This window comes from Terrapene carolina, unplaced genomic scaffold (genome assembly GCF_002925995.2).
Source record: "Terrapene carolina triunguis isolate 2854851 unplaced genomic scaffold, T_m_triunguis-2.0 Scaffold211, whole genome shotgun sequence".
Lineage (NCBI taxonomy): Eukaryota > Metazoa > Chordata > Testudines > Emydidae > Terrapene > Terrapene triunguis.
Window position 1 is genome coordinate 20,106,780 of NW_020664562.1, and position 20,185 is coordinate 20,126,964.

General features: G+C 40.3%; 1 protein-coding gene across 1 annotated transcript in view; it reads left to right on the forward strand.

The window, feature by feature from the left end:
• Positions 1 to 20,185, forward strand: part of LOC112119086 (dihydropyrimidine dehydrogenase [NADP(+)]) — a 601,635-nt gene that overhangs the window by 254,221 nt on the left and 327,229 nt on the right. The window lies entirely within an intron of this gene.

The window sequence follows — 20,185 nt, forward strand, 5'->3', positions numbered from 1 at the left end:
GTGCTGGGTAAGTGAGCAGGTGCAGAGTTCTAGTAGACAAGCAGAGGTGCTGTGCACCACTTGCTTTGACCACATGTAAACAGAATGTATTAGGAAACAGAAGGGGAACAGAGTGTATAACACTCATACGTGGGCTGGTGAAAGGTACTGTGAACTCGCAACAACCCTTCCTGCCAGAGGCTGGCAGATGTGCAAGAAAGATTGAGTCCTTGACTATGTCCCCAAGCCAACTTGTTATGCCCCCTTGTGGAGTGCTGCCTGGAGCTCTAGCCAGCACTTTCTTTTTGTGGACAGTGATCACTAGTGTCCTCATTCCACTTAGATCCTGAGCATGGGTGGAGGAAGATGGAGGGGCAAATGCAAACTGAGCCCACAGTGTGTCTGGATCTGCTGTCTGTATAGCACAACAGAATATTTATTATGCGCTCTACTAAAGACCTTTATATATGTTGATTCTGAGCACTGGTTTCTCTGTTTGTGTTCTTAGTCTACTAAACTTTTGTTGGGGGGGGGGGCACAGGTTGGACATAACCTAATGAGGAGGGCTTTAAACTAGGTTCACCAGGGGAAGGAGACCAAAGCCCTGAGGTAAGTGGGGAAGCACGAGTAGGATAGCGCAAGAGGGGAGGACTCTTGCCTCATACTGAGAAAGCAAGATGATCAGCGAATTATCTTAAGTGCCTATACACAAATGCAAGAAGCCTGGGAAACAAGCAGGGGGAACTGGAAGTCCTGGCACAGTCAAGGAATTACGATGTGATTGGAATAACAGAGACCTGGTGGGATAAATCACCTGACTGGAGTACTGTCATGGATGGATATAAACTGTTCAGGAAGGACAGGCAGGGCAGAAAAGGTGGAGAAGTTGCATTGTATGTAAGAGAGCAGTATGACTGGTCAGAGCTCCAGTATGAAACTGCAGAAAAAGCGGAGAGTCTCTGGATTAAGTTTAGAAGTGTGAGCAACAAGGGTGATGTCATGGTGGGAGTCTGCTATAGACCACCAGACCAGAGGGATGAGGTGGATGAGGCTTTCTTCCGGCAACTAATAGAAGTTACTAGATTGCAGGCCCTGGTTCTCATGGTGGACTTCAATCACCCCGATATCTGCTGGGAGAGAAATACAGCGGTGCACAGACAATCCAGGAAGTTTTTGGAAAGTGTAGGGGACAATTTCCTGGTGCAAGTGCTGGAGGAACCAACTAGGGGTAGAGCTCTTCTTGACCTGCTGCTCACAAACAGGGAAGAATTAGTAGGGGAAGCAAAAGTGGATGGGAACCTGGGAGGCAGTGACCATGAGATGGTCGAGTTCAGGATCCTGACACAAGGAAGAAAGGAGAGCAGCAGAATACGGACCCTGGACTTCAGAAAAGCAGACTTTGACTCCCTCAGGGAACTGATGGGCAGGATCCCCTGGGAGAATAACATGAGGGGGAAAGGAATCCAGGAGAGCTGGCTGTATTTTAAAGAATCCTTATTGATGTTGCAGAAACAAACCATCACGATGTGTAGAAAGAATAGTAAATATAGCAGGCAACCAGCTTGGCTTAACAGTGAAATCCTTGCTGACCTTAAACACAAAAAAGAAGCTTACAAGAAGTGGAAGATTGGACAAATGACCAGGGAGGAGTATAAAAATATTGCTCAGGCATGCAGGAGTGAAATCAGGAAGGCCAAATCACACTTGGAGTTGCAGTTAGCAAGAGATGTTAAGAGTAACAAGAAGTGTTTCTTCAGGTATTTTAGCAACAAGGAAAGTGTGGGCCCCTTACTGAATCAGGGAGGCAACCTAGTGACAGAGGATGTGGAAAAAGCTAATGTACTCAATGCCTTTTTTTGCCTCTCTTCACGAACAAGGTCAGCTCCCAGACTACTGCACTGGGCAACACAGCATGGGGAGGAGGTGACCAGCCCTCTGTGGAGAAAGAAGTGGTTCAGGACTATTTAGAAAAGCTGGATGAGCACAAGTCCATGGCTGCTAAAGGAGTTGGCGGATGTGATTGCAGAGCCATTGGGCATTATCTTTGAAAACTCATGGCGATCGGGGGGAGGTCCCGGATGACTGGAAAAAGGGTAATGTAGTGCCCATCTTTAAAAAAGGGAAGAAGGAGGATCTGGTGAACTACAGGCCAGTCAGCATCACCTGAGTCCCTGGAAAAATCACGGAGCAGGTCCTCAAGGAATCAATTCTGAATCACTTAGAGGAGAGGAAAGTGATCAGGAACAGTCAGCATGGATTCATCAAGGGCAAGTCATGCCTGACTAACCTAATTGCCTTCTATGACAAGATAACTGGCTCTGTGGATGAGGAGAAAGCAGTGGACATGTTATTCCTTGACTTTAGCAAAGCTTTTGATATGGTCTCCCACAGTATTCTTGCCAGTAAGTTAAAGACGTATGGGCTGGATGAATGGACTATAAGGTGGATAGAAAGCTGGCTAGATCATTGGGCTCAACGGGTAGTGATCTATATCTAGTTGGCAGCCGGTTTCAAGCGGAGTGCCCCAAGGGTCAGTCCTGGAGCCGGTTTTGTTCAATATCTTCATTAATGATCTGGAGGATAGCATGGACTGCACTCTCAGTAAGTTTTCAGGTGACACCAAACTGGGAGGAGTGGTAGATACGCTGGAGGGTAGGGATAGGATACAGGCGGACCTAGACAAATTAGAGGATTGGACCAAAAGAAACCTGATGAGGTTCAACACAGACAAGTGCAGAGTCCTGCACTTAGGACGGAAGAATCCCATTCACTGTTATAGACTAGGGACCGAATGGCTAGGCAGCAGTTCTGCAGAGAAGGACCTAGGGGTTACAGTGGACGAGAAGCTGGATATGAGTCAACAGTGTGCCCTTGTTGCCAAGAAGGCTAATGGCATTTTGGGCTGCATAAGTAGGGGCATTGCCAGCAGATTGAGGGATGTGATCATTCCCCTCTATTCGACATTGGTGAGGCCTCATCTGGAGTACTGTGTCCAGTTTTGGGCCCCACACTGCAAGAAGGATGGGAAAAATTGGAAAGAGAGGAGGGCAACAAAAATTATTAGGGGGCTGGAGCACATGACTTATCAGGAGAGGCTGAGGGAACTGCGATTGTTTAGTCGCAGAAGAGAAGAATGAGGGGGATTTGATAGCTGATTTCAACTACCTAAAAGGGGGTTCCAAAGAGGATGGATCTAGACTGTTCTCAGTGGTAGCAGATGACAGAACAAGGAGTAATGGTCTCAAGTTGCAGTGGGGGAGGTTTAGTTTGGATATTAGGAAAAACTTTTTCACTAGGTGAAGCACTGGAATGGGTTACCTAGGGAGGTGGTGGGATCTCCTTCCTTAGAGGTTTTTAAGGTCAGGCTTGACAAAGTACTGGCTGGGATGATTTAGTTGGGGATTGTTCCTGCTTTGAGCAGGGGGTTGGACTAAATGACCTCCTGAGGTACCTTCCAACCCTGATATTCTATGATTCTATAATTCTATTAACTTGAATGTTGGAAGCAAAAATTTTAAAAAACGTTGCTTGCATCAAATATAGTTTTGTAAGCTTGTAGTAATTCAATTCAAAAGATCAATTACTTAGTAGACTAAGACCAGGCTGTTCTCAATTTTCTCTACCAAAGGAAGTGGAAGTAAAAGGGCATGGATGATTGAAAGAAGATGGGTGTCTAGGTAGGAAGGGGAGTTCATGAGACTAAGTTTTTCACAGAGTAGTGGGACCTTTGAAGGGATGCCTCTTGGAAGTGAGGAAGTACTTGGAGATATGGGAGTGAACAAGTGTCCAGAAGTTTTATGGGGTGAGTGAGCATCCACGTGGAGACAAATGTCTTGGAAGCAGGTGGAGGCTGAAATTGCCTGGAGAACCCTGAACATCACATGGCTGGAATTTTGCATCAGGAAGAGGAATGTGTCATGGAATAGGGGGTGAAATGGGTCTAAGTGAGGAGGAGAGAGCACATGTGGAAAGTAGGCATCATAGGAGGCATATTTAAGGTTCTCTCCCAAATATTAGCAAGCATATGGAAGAAAAGCATGTGGTGAGGCTTCTGTATGGGGGCAGAGATCACACCTCTCCATTTATTTCTTTAACAACTTTAGAATTGGGTCTTGTGCTAACTCTATGCAAAAGGGAACCCAACCAAAAGCTCTGGGAACCCTTTGGATAGATTTAAAAGCAAAAGAACATTGGAGCTACAAAGTAGAATTCAACCAGATCAGGAAGCACTTCTTCCTCTGAATCCTGTCACGCATCATCTGATCATTAACTATGTGGCCAGTACACATTAAAACCTGCACCATGTTTTTCAGTCAAACAAATCTTGTCCTCATCTGTGTCAGCCCTTCACCAATTGACACTCAAACAGACACGCTTTGCAGTGTGCCCTGGCAAGAAATTTGAGCGATTTCAGATCTTGGGAAAGGAACCCTTGCAGAGAATGTTTTATCAGCAGCTCCCTTTCTTTTTATAATGAAACAAATCAAGCTTGAAGTCCTCTGTGGATCGCAGCTGTGACATACTGCCATAAGAAGAGGTAGTCTCTCAAGTAGGCAGATCCTATAGCATTTAGATGTTTATAGGGTAAAACAAACACCATAAACTCTACCTAGAAACAAATTGACAGCCAATATATGTCATGGAGCACTGATAATATATGCTGTCTCCAAGAGTTATCACTTAATGTACGAGCTGCTGCATTCTGCACCTGCTTAATTTTCCAGATAAGATGTAGCCCACATAGAGTGCAGTGTAATAATTCATAGGAAGCGTGAGGCGACAAATGCATGCATTACCATAGCATGGTCTGTATCCAAGAGAAAGCAAATTAGCAAAAAGCATGCCTGGACATTGCAGCAATGTGATCGTCCAACAGCAGATGGGGATCCAACACAACCTCCAGACTGCATACCCAAGTAACACATGGCAAGCACGCACTATCAATCAAAGGGGATGATATTAGCCTTCCTGTGTATTCCAGTTGCTTCCTTCAACCTACCATTATCACATTATGTGGACTGAGTTAACACCATGTTCCCGTTGTTTCTGTAGGATTCAGTGAGTTGCTTGCTTCGTCCCTGCCCCTTATGTGGTCCTGTAAGCCCACTTTCAGTTTTCTTTCCACAGAGATCTCTGCCTAGCAGAGTCTTGTGGCACACATCACCTCATGTATTTTACTGAAAGTTATAATTCAGAAGGGCAAAGTGGTAGTGAATTACAGCGTTTTACCCTTGGACACCTGAATTCACATCACTCCTCAAGTCAATAATAAAAGTTAATTTTGGGGTCACATCAGATTTCCCATTTGTGTAGAACAAAAAAATGATCATAGAAATTAGTACAATTGACAATTTCTACACAGGACTGGAATGCTGCAGCAGGGGGAGGAGAGGAGGAGCAATTTAAATCAGTATGGCAGGTTTCCATCGCACTTACTCACCCTCAATAGTTGTTGCTTTTCACTTCCATTTAGCTAAATGCTCAATTTCTAAAGCTTTTGGCGTTGTAGTTTAATAAGTGTTTTTAAAAAATGGCAATTAAGCATAGAAACACATGGCTGGTAGTGAATGCTTAAAAATGTCATTTTGAGACTCAAACTGTCTGCTAGCCATGGGTTTTAACTTGTCACGTTTCCTCTACTGTTTTTAAAACCTAACCAAGATGAATTAAATCTTTCAGTTAAACTTTTATAGCTAAGTTTGCAAGTGGGCCTCTGAATTTATGGACCGAAAACTCTTATTTTACCCATCAGAATGTGATAATAAGACTCAGTTACCTGCATAGTGCAGGCTCTGCTTATGCAGAGAGATGCACAAGTGGAATTTGTGTGACCAAGTTTACAAATCAATTTGAAAACTTGGCCTTTACAAGAAAAATTTCAAATCAGTAGCTGCCAGGTGTAAGTATTGTGTAGACCCATGGTCAGCAGAGAATTGGCATTTGTGTGAGAGAGATCATGGGGTGATGAATTAGACAGAGTATGTAGCCCTTGAAGGCTGCAGTATAGGTCAGCAAGAGGTAGGTGTGACCCAGGGACCTCTCAGCACTAACTGGCAGAGGTCACGGGGTGCATAAAGTTTACAGGGATCCTCTGGACCTGGTATTTACATTCTAGTTCACCAAAGTGTGTCACATAAGATTTCTACTGAAAGCCTGTGTCATACTGGTCATCATAAGCTTTGTGAAAGACACTTATGTCCCAGGTTGACTATTGTATATTGTGGATCTTTTATAATGAAAGTCTATTTACATATTGAGTCAAGTGCTAATGAAGAGATTGTGGGGACTTCAGAAAAAGAAATTAACAGGAAAAAGTGAATGGGTGGAGGGGACCCTATTTACAAGTTAGGAACAAAGGACTGGTCTGATATATCTAGGGATGCAGAGATACACCCTGACATCCTTCATCTAGAGAGACAAACTGCCAGCAGCTTGATTTTATGAAAGGAGGGTCTCAGCCATCCTCGTTGCAAAATGCTGTGAAAAGGACTTTGGATAAGCAGTAGATTATTAAATAAGAGAGCATCTTGGTACTTAAGTTTAAGCTCTAGAATGTGTGTTTATGATTTTATTTTATATATAACCCTTTGTTTCCTTAATCCTACTCGCTTCTTATTGACTCACTATTCTTTGCTAAATAAACTTATTCTTGTTTTCACTATAAACATATATAAGTGCTGTGAGTTTAAGCAGAGCAGTGATCCTGAGGTGAAATTGATAAGCTGGTATGTACTATTCCTTTGTGAGTAGTGAACCTGTGGATTCCATGAGTGTTCAGAGGATCAGGGGCTGGACATTCCAGGGGAATGGTTGGAGGACTCGAAGATTGGAGTGTGCCTATAGCTAACCTGCATGAGGGACAGCAGGGTCTTTGTGGGCAGAGAGGGAAGTGCTTGTGTTGCCTGTGGCTGGGGTTCTCAGGGAGCTGACCCCTGGCAAGCATAGACAAGGCTTCCTGCTAAGGGCAGATGGTAGCAAGGTGCTTCACAACCCTGGGTACACTTGGGAAGTATCACAGTAGGTCCTAAGGAGACAGAACAGCTTGAGTACTCGGTGTTACTGTATCTTTTGGTTGAATTTTAGGACTGAATACTTCTTTTTTAATTACGTTTTCTCTTGAAGGTCAGCTAAATTATTTGCAGGCCAGGACTCTTTCAAGCAGGGCTTTGGAGCTGCGCTCCAGCTCCAGGCAAAAACCTGCAGCTCCACTGCTCCGGAACTGCTCTGCGCTCCAGCTCCGGGCTCCGCTCCAAAGCCCTGCTTTCAAGACCTCAGAAAGCATTAAACAGTCACTTTTGAAGAGAGAATACAACACAGTTACTTCGTATACAAATGTTTATTTGAATAAAAATGAAAAAGGGCATAAATATTTTAACAGCAGTTAAAATACTGTTAAATAACTTTTAAAACATGCAAACAGTAAAGATACGAGCATATCCTTCCTATACAGACTTTTACACGCTGACGAAAGGAGCATTCAGTGTAGACGTACCTTTAGAGTCCTAAATCCCTAAGTAACTTTTGATAATGGCATTTAAGCTTGTTAGGTGCTTTTGAAAATTTTACCCTTATTCTATATCATTACCTAAAGGTAACATGCTTCTTCAACTGACAAAGCAGAACTAGAATGAACATTCATATGTCTTTCAGTCCATATGCAAACATGTTGGCTCTATCAGCAAACAGCAAAAATTTGGTTGGTGAATCCTTTTAGCTAATAGCATTTATTTGTCAGCTAATGGGTGACTTGGTTTCCTTAGAACATCTAGTCTGATAGGAAAACATTTCTATAAAAATGTTGCATGTTTGAAACATTAGCATATAAAAAAGCCACCGCATGAATTTCAATAGGGCATTCATTTGTATATAGACCTCATTTGTGCAATCCTTACTAACATGAGTGAACATTTGCTCAGATGAACAGTCACATTGACTTCAGTTGTACTACTTCATTGATTAAGGATGCACCCATATGAGTATGGGTTACGCAGTTGGCACTAAATATTTATAGCTTGGGCCAAAAAAACTTAGCAAAAATTTCAGAAGAATGTGAACACTAAGGAGGAACATCATTGTTTAGGGTGGTCCAAGGAGATGGGGTATAAAGCAAAAACAGTGAGATCAAAATGAGCAGATGAAAATGTTGCTCAAATTTCAGGAATTAAATCTGCCAAAGGAAGTGGTGTAAGTTCCATTGCTTGAGTCTTTTACAATTTGACTGGAGAAAACATTATAAAATATGCAGTAGCAAACAATCACTCCTGTAGTTGCAGGGTGGTGGATAATTCATTATCTAACGGGGTATTTTCCCTCTCTAATTTCATATTAGTTTTTGTTAGTTTTACATACTGTATGATATTGTGTTGCACTTGGAAACACTTAACATTTGGTTTGTAAAAAAGCACTATTTCTTCCTCTATAGTGTGATATTGGATTGCTATAGCACCTGTTATACCATTCTAGATTCCCCAGAGGCTATATCATTTAATGCAAATTTAGTTAGTTTTACATGAGCACAAAATAAATCCAAGAGAGAGTCCTGTATACTGTATAGTTTGTCCTACTTGCAAGGGCTAAATCAATATATCAAAGGGAATAAATCAAAGACCTCATGTACAGAACCTCTTCAATAATTGCAGTCATTCATTGTTAATTAACATAGTATTAAAACAATGTTGTCTTCAAATAATCTCATTGATTGTAACAAAATTACACACCAAAAATAAATTAAAAATCCAAGCACTGATGCACCTCATTTTTTAAAAGTTGTGAGATTGATTTACTATCTTATCCCCAAAAAGTAAGTAATCTCCTCATGCCTGTTATTATCTTCTGATTAACTATGCAGTGCCACCTGGTGTGCAGATGGGAAGAATATTACACATCAAGAGCTCTGTTCACACACACCCACACAGCTACAAACCTACGTGGCAAAAAGTGAACAGATGTTCATTTTGCTGGTGCTACAGAAAGAAATTGTGCGTCTTACTCCTGATCCATAAACTAAATTTGGAGGACATGATATCTGCATATGAAGTGCATAGGCCCATGGCCAGCACACAGATTTAACTGCAGACAGTTTTTCTGTCTCACTGCAGACAGTTTTTCTGTCTGACTTAATTCAGTTTTTTTCCTTTTCCTTTGCTATTTGCAATTTTTCCTTTTCCCTTCACTTGCTACTAAACTTGTCACCTCCAAAGAGAAGAGTGGGGAAGCCAGTTTCATTTGAAATTGCTTCCAGACTTTTCCCATTGGTTGCTGTATTTCAAAAGTGATAGATGCTGCTATTTGGAGCCTCAGTGTATCATCACTTAGGGTTCTGCTCTCTGAGCACTCTGGTGCTGATCCAGTAAAGTGCATAATACATGTGCTTGAAGTTAAGCACACACTTAGGTGCTTTGCTGGATTCAAGGACAAAAACACTGGGTACCTTGCAGGATTAAGCCATTAGACTCTGCTGGCTAAAGAAATGTTCTTGTTTCTATGTCTTTATTTTGGTGTTGTGCAGTGTTATTTTATAGCACCCAACAGTATTCACAGAAGAATACAGGGGGCGGGAGGGATAGCTCAGTGGTTTGAGCACTGGCCTGCTAAACCCAGGGTTGTGAGTTCAATCCTTGAGGGGGCCACTTAGGGATCTAGGGCAAAATCAGTACTTGGTCCTGCTAGTGAAGGCAGGAGGCTGGACTCGATGACCTTTCAAGGTCCCTTCCAGTTCTAGGAGATAGGATATCTCCATTAATTTATTTATTTATTTATTTATTTATAAGACGGACTGCCCCCCCAAAGAACTTACAGTCTACATTTCAGATATGACACAGTGAGTGACAGAGAAATGGGCCAGCTCATGGGCCAGCTCAGATTTCCATATAGGAGGCAACATGAAAAAAGAGATACCTGTGGCAGAAGCAGATCAATTGGGTATTAAGGGTGGCATCGCTGGTGCAGCAGAAGGGACATGGGGCAATCGACTGGGAGACAAGACCAGACAAGTAAAGAGGGCCTGAAATGTGCAGTGCATGGAAAGAAAGGACAGGAAAGGCCATTTTCCCCACTATGCAGTGGTGTAAATGACAACACAAGTTGCAGAGCCATGGAGAATCAGGCTTGGAGTTTCAATGTTATGGGCTGCAGAATGAGGAGCCAATGAGAGTTTAAAATCCAGGAAGATCATTTTAGTTGTGGAGGATTTAGGAGGCTTCGGGGAGGCCAAAGATGCTGCTGCTGAAATAATCAAGACTGAACCTGAAGGTATAGATGAGTTTTAGCTGTCTGAATAAAGACGGATGTTGTGAAGGAAACAATGGCAGAATTTAGACATAGCCTGGATGTGAATGGAGAATATACTACTAGATTGTTATCAGAGAGCAGCTAGAAACAAACTGACCATTAACATTCCCATCAGTACACATGGAAGCAGAGTGACTTATATATTAAATACTATTTAAATTTAAAGTAATCTCTCCATCGTGGGCTGTGTCACAAAAGAGCTGCAGTTGCATCTACGCATTAATGGAGGAATTCCCCTGCAGTAGATTGTGTACTTAAATCTAGAAGGACCAATGCAGAAGTTCAAACAATCCTTTGTGCCCCACTCAGCCCCATACTAACAGCTCAAGGAATGCACAGATCACCTGTGGAAGTGAGCAGAATTTCACCTTAGTGTGATCTAAGTCATAGTCTATTATCAAATTCCTTCCATATTGAGTTAATGTTTATTTTCACTACTATGATGTGAAGGGCATTGCAATATTATGGTTGTGCATCTGTAAACAAAACTGACCATAAATCAGTTCTAATACAATAAACTGTACATCTTTGACCTACTTGATATTCTGTCCTTGTACATTACTTGAATCAAAACATTTTTTAAAGTCTCCTCAAAACAAAGGAAACAAAATTGCATTAAAAGAAGAGCTCTGTACAAAAACCTGTTTATATTGGGTGCTTTCACTTCTTTATCTATGCAACGTGAGTTTATTTGTAGAGAACAGCAATTTTTGTCCCTTTTCACAGAAAAAAGGATTTTCTTATTTTCAAGGAATCTTTCTGTTAATGGCATTCATTGTAATCTGCTCTTCTGATTCTACACTGCTCCTCTAGATATTAGTGGAACCTCCTTAATACACATCAGCAATGCTAGACAGTGGAAGCTTTTTGGGCTCAGATGCACAAAACAGCTTATTTATTATTAATAATCTTAAGACACTTTCAGAAAATACTAAAAATCTGCCCTTGGGCATCCTTAACCTATTCACTTGCAAATTACACAGATTTTCATTCTCTTATTTACTTATCTTTCCTACCAAGAAACTACTTAGCATAACAATCTCTATTGCAGATGTTTCACAAAACTCTCTCCTACCTGTTTCTAAGATGCTGGACTGCTTTCTGAAAGAACATGCCCATCTAAATGAAATGTGAAAATCAATTTTGTGTTTACATTTGGTTCATATTATTTGAAGCAGTTAAATGTATGAATACCTTAGAAAATTCATAGTGGCAAGATGGGTGACAGAAGTTGGTCCAATCTAAGATATTACCTCACCCACCATGACTCTCTCATATCTTGGGAGCAAAATGGTTACAACATTAGAAAATTCATTTTGTTTAATACATTTTAACCATATTGTTTAGAATTTAATCAAGAAATGTATTACAATATTTGTACATTTGAAAAATTATGTAAAGAAAAGATAAATATTGAGTAAGGTGGAAGTGTTAGATGTAAGGTAATTGTGTGTCTGTGACACTTTTTTTAAAAGCTCTACTGTGCATGTGGAGAAGCGTGCTTTGTGTCCATTATTTAACTAAGTTTAGCTGTGACCATCTGATTGTCATACAGAGAAAACATGGCTCTGTGTGCTTGCGTGATGCTTTCAAATGTTTCTTCCCCATGGGTCATAAAGCTACATACCAGTTTTTTTAAATAAATTGGGCATTAGTTATAATGTCATTTTTTAACTTCCCTGTTAAGAATCAGATACAGAATTAATAAACACCCATAAAGTGGACAAAAGTCAACGCTGATACAAGTTGGTGCAACTCCATTGACTTTCACTGAGTTTTACTTTCTTAAAGCAGTGCTGCATTTGGCCCAGTATAGGTTTAATGCATCCATATACTTTTTGAAATGTTGTGCCACCTTATACCATATGAGGACTGACACAATACAAAGTTTAAACAATGGATCCAGAAATGCCTATTCTTTTTTCCCCTTCATTTTACTTTAACCCTGAGGCTAGTTAGAAAACGAGGTTTGTTGGATTTTTTGAGACTGTACAGAAATGGAAAATGTACCAAAATCTCACTTGACATTTAGTGCCAATTATTGGTGAGAAAATGGCAGGTCTTTTTCATGTTAATGAATAAAGTTCCAAGAAGTCTTCCTGTATAAATGTGTGTCTTATAAATGTAATCATTCAGACTTCAGATTCCTTTCACTGCCCACTCAGTAAGGGAGTAGCCACTTCTTGGGCTGAATTGACAGGTTAGACAAAACTCAGATTTGTGAGATGGATTTTTCGCAGATCTCCAAGGACTTTTAGGAATTGCTGTAGGAAACCTATTTTGGCTGTCTTTTCCCCTTGCTTTGTTATATCATTTGAAGCAGCAAGGCTCCTGTGGCCAGTGTAGCCAGGGCTAGGGTAAGGGGCTGTGACAGGGTACCCCATAAGGCTTTATGAGAGGGTACTTATAAATGTATGTATGATATAACTGGAATAAGGTTTTGCTCCATATGCCATGTAACATATCTATGTAAAGGTTATGATCAGTGGTTCATCCTAGTTGTATGCAGGCACCATTTGTGTGTTCAAAGTTACGATCATTGGCTGTATAATTGCTTGATTTCTAAGTAGCCTTAGTTAGAACATTTGGTCACTTCTTGGGAAAGGAATGTGCAAATTAAGTGCTCAATCAGGAAGCACTTAACAGACAAAAGAGCTTGGAAGACTCCAATCCACATAAGAAGTCTACCTCAGGACGTTCAAGGTAGCATGTGGGTAATGGCTGCTACCTGCAAGTCCTGAGTCATGCATGGGCATGTGACCTGCCCATGTGATTCCAAATCTCCATTTTGTGACTGGATTCTACACAGGGTGAGGAGGGGATCTCCACCCACAGGAGAAAGTCTATTTAACCCCCCTGGGAGACCCCTCCATTTTGTCTTCAGCTGACTAAAGAAGGAGCTTCTCCATCCCCCCAGGATACTTGAAGGAAACTGGAACAAAGGACAGTAACTACAGGGGGTGTGAGTGATTGCTGGACCTAGGCTAGATGGAGATTAGTCTGTAAAGGGCAGCATTCTGGAACTGGTGAGGATCTTATCTGTATTTAGTTTGATTAAACATAGATTTGCGCATTTTATTTTATTTTGCTTGGTGACTTACTTTGTTCTGTCTGTTACTACTTGGAACCACTTAAATCCTACTTTCTGTATTTAATAAAATCACTTTTTACTTAGTAATTAACTCAGAGTTTGTAGTAATACCTGGGGGAGCAAACAACTGTGCATGTCTCTCTATCAGTGTTATAGAGGGCGAACAATTTATGAGTTTACCCTGCATAAGCTTTATACAGGGTAAAACGGATTTATTTGGGTTTAGACCCCATTGGGAGTTGGGCATTTGAGTGCTAAAGACAAGCACACTTCTGTGAGCTGTTTTCAGGTAAACCTGCAGCTTTGGGGCAGGTAATTCATATCCTGGGTCTGTGTTGGAGCAGACGGGAGTGTCTGGCTCAGCAAGACAGGGTGCTGGAGTCCTGAGCTGGCAGGGAAAACAGGGATAGAAATAGTCTTGGCACATCAGTTGGCAGCTCTCGGGGTGGGAGGGGGGTTCTGTGATCCAACCCGTCACAGGGGCATCAGCAGAACGATGTGCAGCGCTAGCTGTCCCTGCAGGATGGCTGCTTCCCTGCAAACTCTAAGGTCTGTGAGGTTGAGAGTCTTCAGACTCCATGGGCCCCCAAGCTCCTCTCTCGAAGAGAAGCTTCTCAGGTGAACTTTGATGAGTTTTCTTACTAAGTTTTCTGCTCCTTCTGACAAGTTATTTTGCAGGAGAAGGGGAATCTCCTGATCCCTGGAAATGCTGGGGAGGGGAGTAGCTTTGGCCCTTTATGTAACTTGGAGCAGCCTCTGGTAGTTAGAGTGGCCTGGGATGGCCAGAGCACAACATGCACTGACTTACACCTTCTCCTACCTACAGCATGTTTCCTACACCAGAGGAAATCCCTGCTGCATGGTTCAGGCACAAGTCAATTACAAAGCTTTTCAAGTCCATTAGTATTTCTAATTTTCATATCAGATACTTTTTCAGTGTTGATACAGTGCAACAGTTTTTTTTTTTAATCAACAAAACACTATGGGAAACACATGCCAGTGTAGCCAGGGCACAGTGCGTCAACAATCTATTGTAGTTTTAATGAGATTGGCAACGAATACGTGCGAAGAAACATTCATGTACTAAAACAATATGGTAAATGTTCTTATTAAGCTATGTAAATATGTTTGCTGCTATAGCTGGCACTTTAGTTTAATAGAGACTATCGAAGCCTCTGAGTCAGTTGTCACTTTGTCAGGTTAGATCTTACTTTAATGTCTTTCTTTACATTTTAGCATGATTGACTGTCTCTTTCTACCATGGTTGGTTTTTTTGGTGTGTGTGTTTTTCTAAAACACTGTGAAGGTAATGGGCATCTGGTAAATACACATATTAATCAAACTGCTATATATCAATTTTTAAAAATATGTATAAAGGGAAAAATACTGCATGGTAAATTCTTCAGGAGAAAATTTAACATGCGCACACAAATATTTCTATGGTCATGGGTGGCACAGCAATTTGCTGTATTAACCTATTGGCTTTGGACCAAGTTTGGCATTCCTCATAAATAAAGTCATTTTGGTTATCCTCCATGCACATCTTACCAAATTACAAACCCATCTCATAATTTAGCACAATTTACTTTTGCTGATCAGTGGCCCATTCCTGGAATAGCAGGGATGTTGCAAGTGAGAGTTGGGGTGTCTTGGCTGATGTGTGTATAGTAACTATAGATCAGTGTACACAGTGTTGTCTACATTTTTCTGAATCTACAAAGTGATGTAAGTGTTTTCATGGTGTTAGATCTAAAATTCAAAAACATTATTTTAAATTTTATTTTTAAAAACACTGAAAAAGATTGTTAGACAAAAATAAGAATACTAAATAATCAAAGTGTTCAAATAATCATGAACAAATTACATGGTTATCTAACAAATATTTCCCAAATCTTTTGTCTTTGGCAATGTTTTCTTTTACAGGAAATCCTTTGGCTATTGTTTATTTATTATGCAGAATAGAAATGAAAAAAGTCTAGTTGATAAATAAGTCCATTTTCACTGTTCAAATTTTTACACATACTGCTTATTTCTTTATGTACAATGATTTTTATGCAATAGATTTGTGCTACAAATGTGGCCTCTTAAACATGTACCATTATGGAAAGCGCAAATAGGTATCAGCAGTTCAGTATGACAGTTGTTCAAAATTCCCTCTAATTAATGGTCTGTGGTGATTAGAGTTTCAAAGAACAAAATTCAGTGATAAGAATGTAAGGGTCAACAAGATTCAGTAGATTAGTCTTTAATGCTGCTTTTATAATTGTGCTGAAGCTTATTAGTTACAAAAAGCCTCCTACTTTCTAAGTAACTTAGATAATAAACGTTTGATTTTTTTCAAATGTAGTAAAAAAGTTGCTTTTTTGTTCACTCATGTCTCAATCATGTAAGAAAAACCAGTATAAGTGATTATTAATGTACATTTGTGGTTTCTTAGAAAGAAATAATTTATTGTTGTATCTGTGAATATAATGAAGACAGATGGTTGTTTATTTACATATGGTGTCTATTTTTAAATAGATTCTAACAGTTTAGTGAGTACTGGAATTGAAGTACCTTGTCATTATTTTGGAAAGGACATCTTTAGCCTTTGTCACAGATCATGTCTCAGTAATTCAAAATGTATAGCTTTTTTCTCCAGTAACTTGGGGGTTTTGTGGGTGAAGAGCATATACTGTGTAAAATAAATAAATACACAAAAATCATAATTAGTATAGCATTTAGCACTTGTGTATTGAAAAATGTGCCACAATCCCATCCATTATTTGAATGTACAATTGACTCAAGCATGACTATTTTGTACCTTTATTAAGAAGCAGAGGATTTATATTGTGATCATGGCTGAGAGCAAATATCATTTTTGGTGAGGAAAAATAAAAGTAGACCTTTGAGAGGAGATTATCTGAATCTCCAAAAAAACAAGGAAAGGAGGTTTGAGAAAGCAAAACAGAGTTTCTTGCAAAAGGTTTCCACATTCAGTTGTCTACTAGACCCAAAACAGCTATTGTATACATGTTTCATGTTGTTTGAGGCTTATCAGTGTGATATGCTTTAACTCGGTTTTTCTAAGGGAAAATAGATAAATTTTGTACTGGATGAGCTGGCAAAACATATTTAAGGCAAAAGTGCATTGTGAGACCATGATCTGGATTAGTTTTCTTTCTAAGTGTTTCAACATACTAAATTAGGACTGAATCCAGTAATCATGTTATGCCCCCATTGGGTGAGATTCTCCACATACCAGGCCCTTTATGCTGAGCAGAGGGGCTATAAAAGGGGGCATAGAATTCCCCTGGTGCAGAAACTGAGGAAGACAGCCACATGCTGATTTCTGAGGACCCCTTCTACAGCCTTATAGGGTGTGGGAGAGGTGTGCTGGGATAGGAGTAGGGTGACCCGATAGCAAGTGTGAAAAATCGGGACAGGGGGTGGGGGGTAATTGGCACCTATAAAAGTCCCAAATATTGGGACTGTCCATATAAAATCGGCACATCTGGTCACCCTAGATAGGAGAGAGGTAGTGCTGTCTAACTTAAACACAGGGCTACTCCAACCCCTGGAGTAGCCAAAAATCATGAGGGCTCAAAGGTATTTTAAAGCCACCTTAGCCTTATTCCCCTAGTCTGTGAGTTCTCACTTATTTATGGCAGTGGGAGTTTTGTGTAAGTATGGAAGATTGGGACCTTAACTGGCAACTTTTATGTGCCAGGGAGTATGAGACAGTCAAATGTAGAATTTAATGTATACATTCTGCGGGTGTTCAGAAAAGCTCCTGTTGGGTGCATTGTTCTAAAGTAGGGGTTGCTCTATAGAAGCAGTTCTGAAACTATGGGGTGGGCCTCCCAAGGGAGGGATGAGCTGTGTGCATTTTTTCTTAAAAGAGCTCCTGCTGTCAGCCCTGGGTGGCTGGGGTTCATGCATAAGGGCTGTGCACACCCAGGAGGTGGGGGGATGGGATAAAGGGGACAGCTGGAGCGCCACTGCCCCGGGGCTGTCAGCCAGAGCCCCACTGCCCAGGCTCCCTTCTTCCCCCCACTCCCATCCCCCAAATCCCTCACCAGGAGGTGGCAGCAGGGCTCCACCTGTCAGCCCCGGGGTGGCAGCAGCATCACAGAAGTCAGGGTGGCAATGGGGCACTAAGTCTGCTGTGAAAAGTGATATTGACAAATATCACTTTTCACATTACCACCCTGACTTCTGAACTGCAGCTTGCGCGGCACTGCCCTCAGAGCTGGGCACCTGGCCAGCAGCCGCTGCTATCCGCTCTGCCTTCAGAGCAGGGCAGCAGTATATTTACTTCTGTTGGGGATGGCGCAAGTGACTACAGACACAAAGGGGGGCATGATCAAATAAATCTGAGAACCACTGCTCTACCGTTAAGGTTGAAGTTGGCCTCACAGAACAAATCTGATTTTTTTAAGCCTCTACTTCTAAAAACTCCAGAAAAATCATCCCAAAATTCCATATGCCAAATATTCTTAAAATAGATTTTTTTCTGGGAGGTCTGATAAAAACTTTAACACATTTTTTTTTTATAATTATCAGATGAAATCATGACTCCAGTGAAGTCACAAGATTCAGTAGAGCCAGGATTTCACCCACAGTGTTCTGAAAATTTACCTAAAAGGGCTCCACACAGGTGCAAGAGTCTGCCCATATCCAATGCATTGAAGGATTGGACCCTTAGTTTTCAATGTAAATAAAAGTCTTTCCATGCATTGACCTTGTCCCTAATCCTACTAAAGTACAGAGACACTCCCCACCCCAGCCACTTCTGGATACTTTCTACAGTCTGCAGGAATGAGGCCCCGTTTGATGGGCCTTGTAAGATCTGTATGGACAGAGGTCTCTAACTACATTTAAAACTTTTGGTGCTCATTCCAAAAACTGGGAAATATGCAAACGGAACTCTTAGTTTAAAAAGAAGTAAGGAAAGAAGTTTGCTGCTTTGTTGTTCAGAAATCATATTACTTAGTTTAAAAAAATTCATTTGTTTAAAGAAATATAAAATATTAGTATATCTGAAAATTGCCATTAAGGTGAAGCTGTGTGTCCTAATGCAGTGGTTCTCAACAAAGGGTATGTATACCCCTGGGGATATGCAGAGGTCTTCCAGGGGGTACATCAACTCATCTAGATATTTGCCTAGTTTTATAACAGTCATAAAGCACTACATAAAAAGCACTATTGAAGTCAGTGCAAGCTAAAATTTCATACAGACCATGACTTGTTTATACTGCTCTATATACTATACACTGAAATGTAACTATAATATTTATATTCCAATTCATATTTTTTGTAATAATATGGTAAAAATGAGAAAGTAAGCAATTTTTCAGCAATAGTGTGCTGTGACCCTTTTGTATCTTTGTCTGATTTTGTAAGCAAGTAGTTTTTAAGTGAAGTGAAATTTCGGGTATGCAAGAGACATCAGACTCCTGAAGGGAGTACAGTAGTCTGAAAAGGTTGAGAGCCATTGTTTTAGTGGACAGAGCAGTAGACTGGGACTTTGGAGATGTGGATTCTAGTCCCAGTTCTGCCACTGGCCTGCTGTGTGACTTTGAGAAAGTCATTTCACTATTCTGTGCCCCAGTTTCCCCATGTGTAAAACGGGAACAGTAGTACTTACCATATATTGATAAAGCACTATGGAAGCATTAAGTGGTATTATTATTAGGGATCAGCCTGTTTCTTGATTGTGTATAATCCTTCATCCTTCACTTCAACCAAATTATGGTGTCCACCCAAACTTAACTTTTAGCCCCAAATTTGCAAAATTATGTGCTAAGGTCAAAATAACAAATTGACAGGAAAATCATGCAAAATGGGATTTTATAAAGGGGAACAATTGCCAGTAATCTAATAATTTCTAACTGTTAGCAATCATAATGATGATAATAAATGTGATATCTTGTTGCTTCCATTGTTCCATTTTCTTTGTATTGTCAAAGAGTTATGTTCATAAGGGTATAGGGTTTCTGTTTTCAGAAATGAAGTTTTAATAATTTAAAATGGAAAAAGATATATCTTCCATAGTGGCTAATATAAAATTATTACAGCATTTCAAATATGACAGAATATATCTTTGCTTACATGTTTATATATTACTTATGGGACGGAGAAGAGAGTTTTGAAATGGATCTTACTGTATTTTAGAAGACAAGTCTGATTTTCTTCCCTTTAATTCTAGGAGAAAAAGTATTTTTCTCCTTTTATAACACACTTCAGAATTCCTTGTAGTAAAATCTGCTGCACAGTAGGGGATTCCATATTTCTAACAAGCATCCAGTAGTAGTAAGGGTCAGGGACTAACCAGTGAATAAAAGTCAAAACTCAAACCGAAGTGCCTTTCCTGTTTAGCACTGGCCACTTATAGAAACTGATAATGTTTGATTAATGAGCGGCAGCCTTGCAGCGGGTGAAAACATCTGTAAGAAATGATTTATTATTTCACAGGTATTGGAAGCTTGCCATATCTTGCAGATTTAACTATGTGTGCCTGAATAAAATAAATGAGATGCAACATGTGAAAAATGAAAACACATTACTTGTAAAGGATGTGTCACAAGCAGAATATTTTTGTTCAAGTACACTTTGTCATGGGGATTTTTAATGTTGTTCTGAATACAAATCATTTAACTGGTTCATAAAATCAACTCAGTTGGAATTCTTGCATCTATCATCCAAGACAGAAATGAGGGTTAAACTTAATGTGGTGTAACTTCCCTTAAATGTTCATATTTTGCATTATATACAACTATTGAAATTACACATATTGTCAAAAAAGCTTCTCTTTTAAAAATATATTAGAAGTGAGAAACTGCA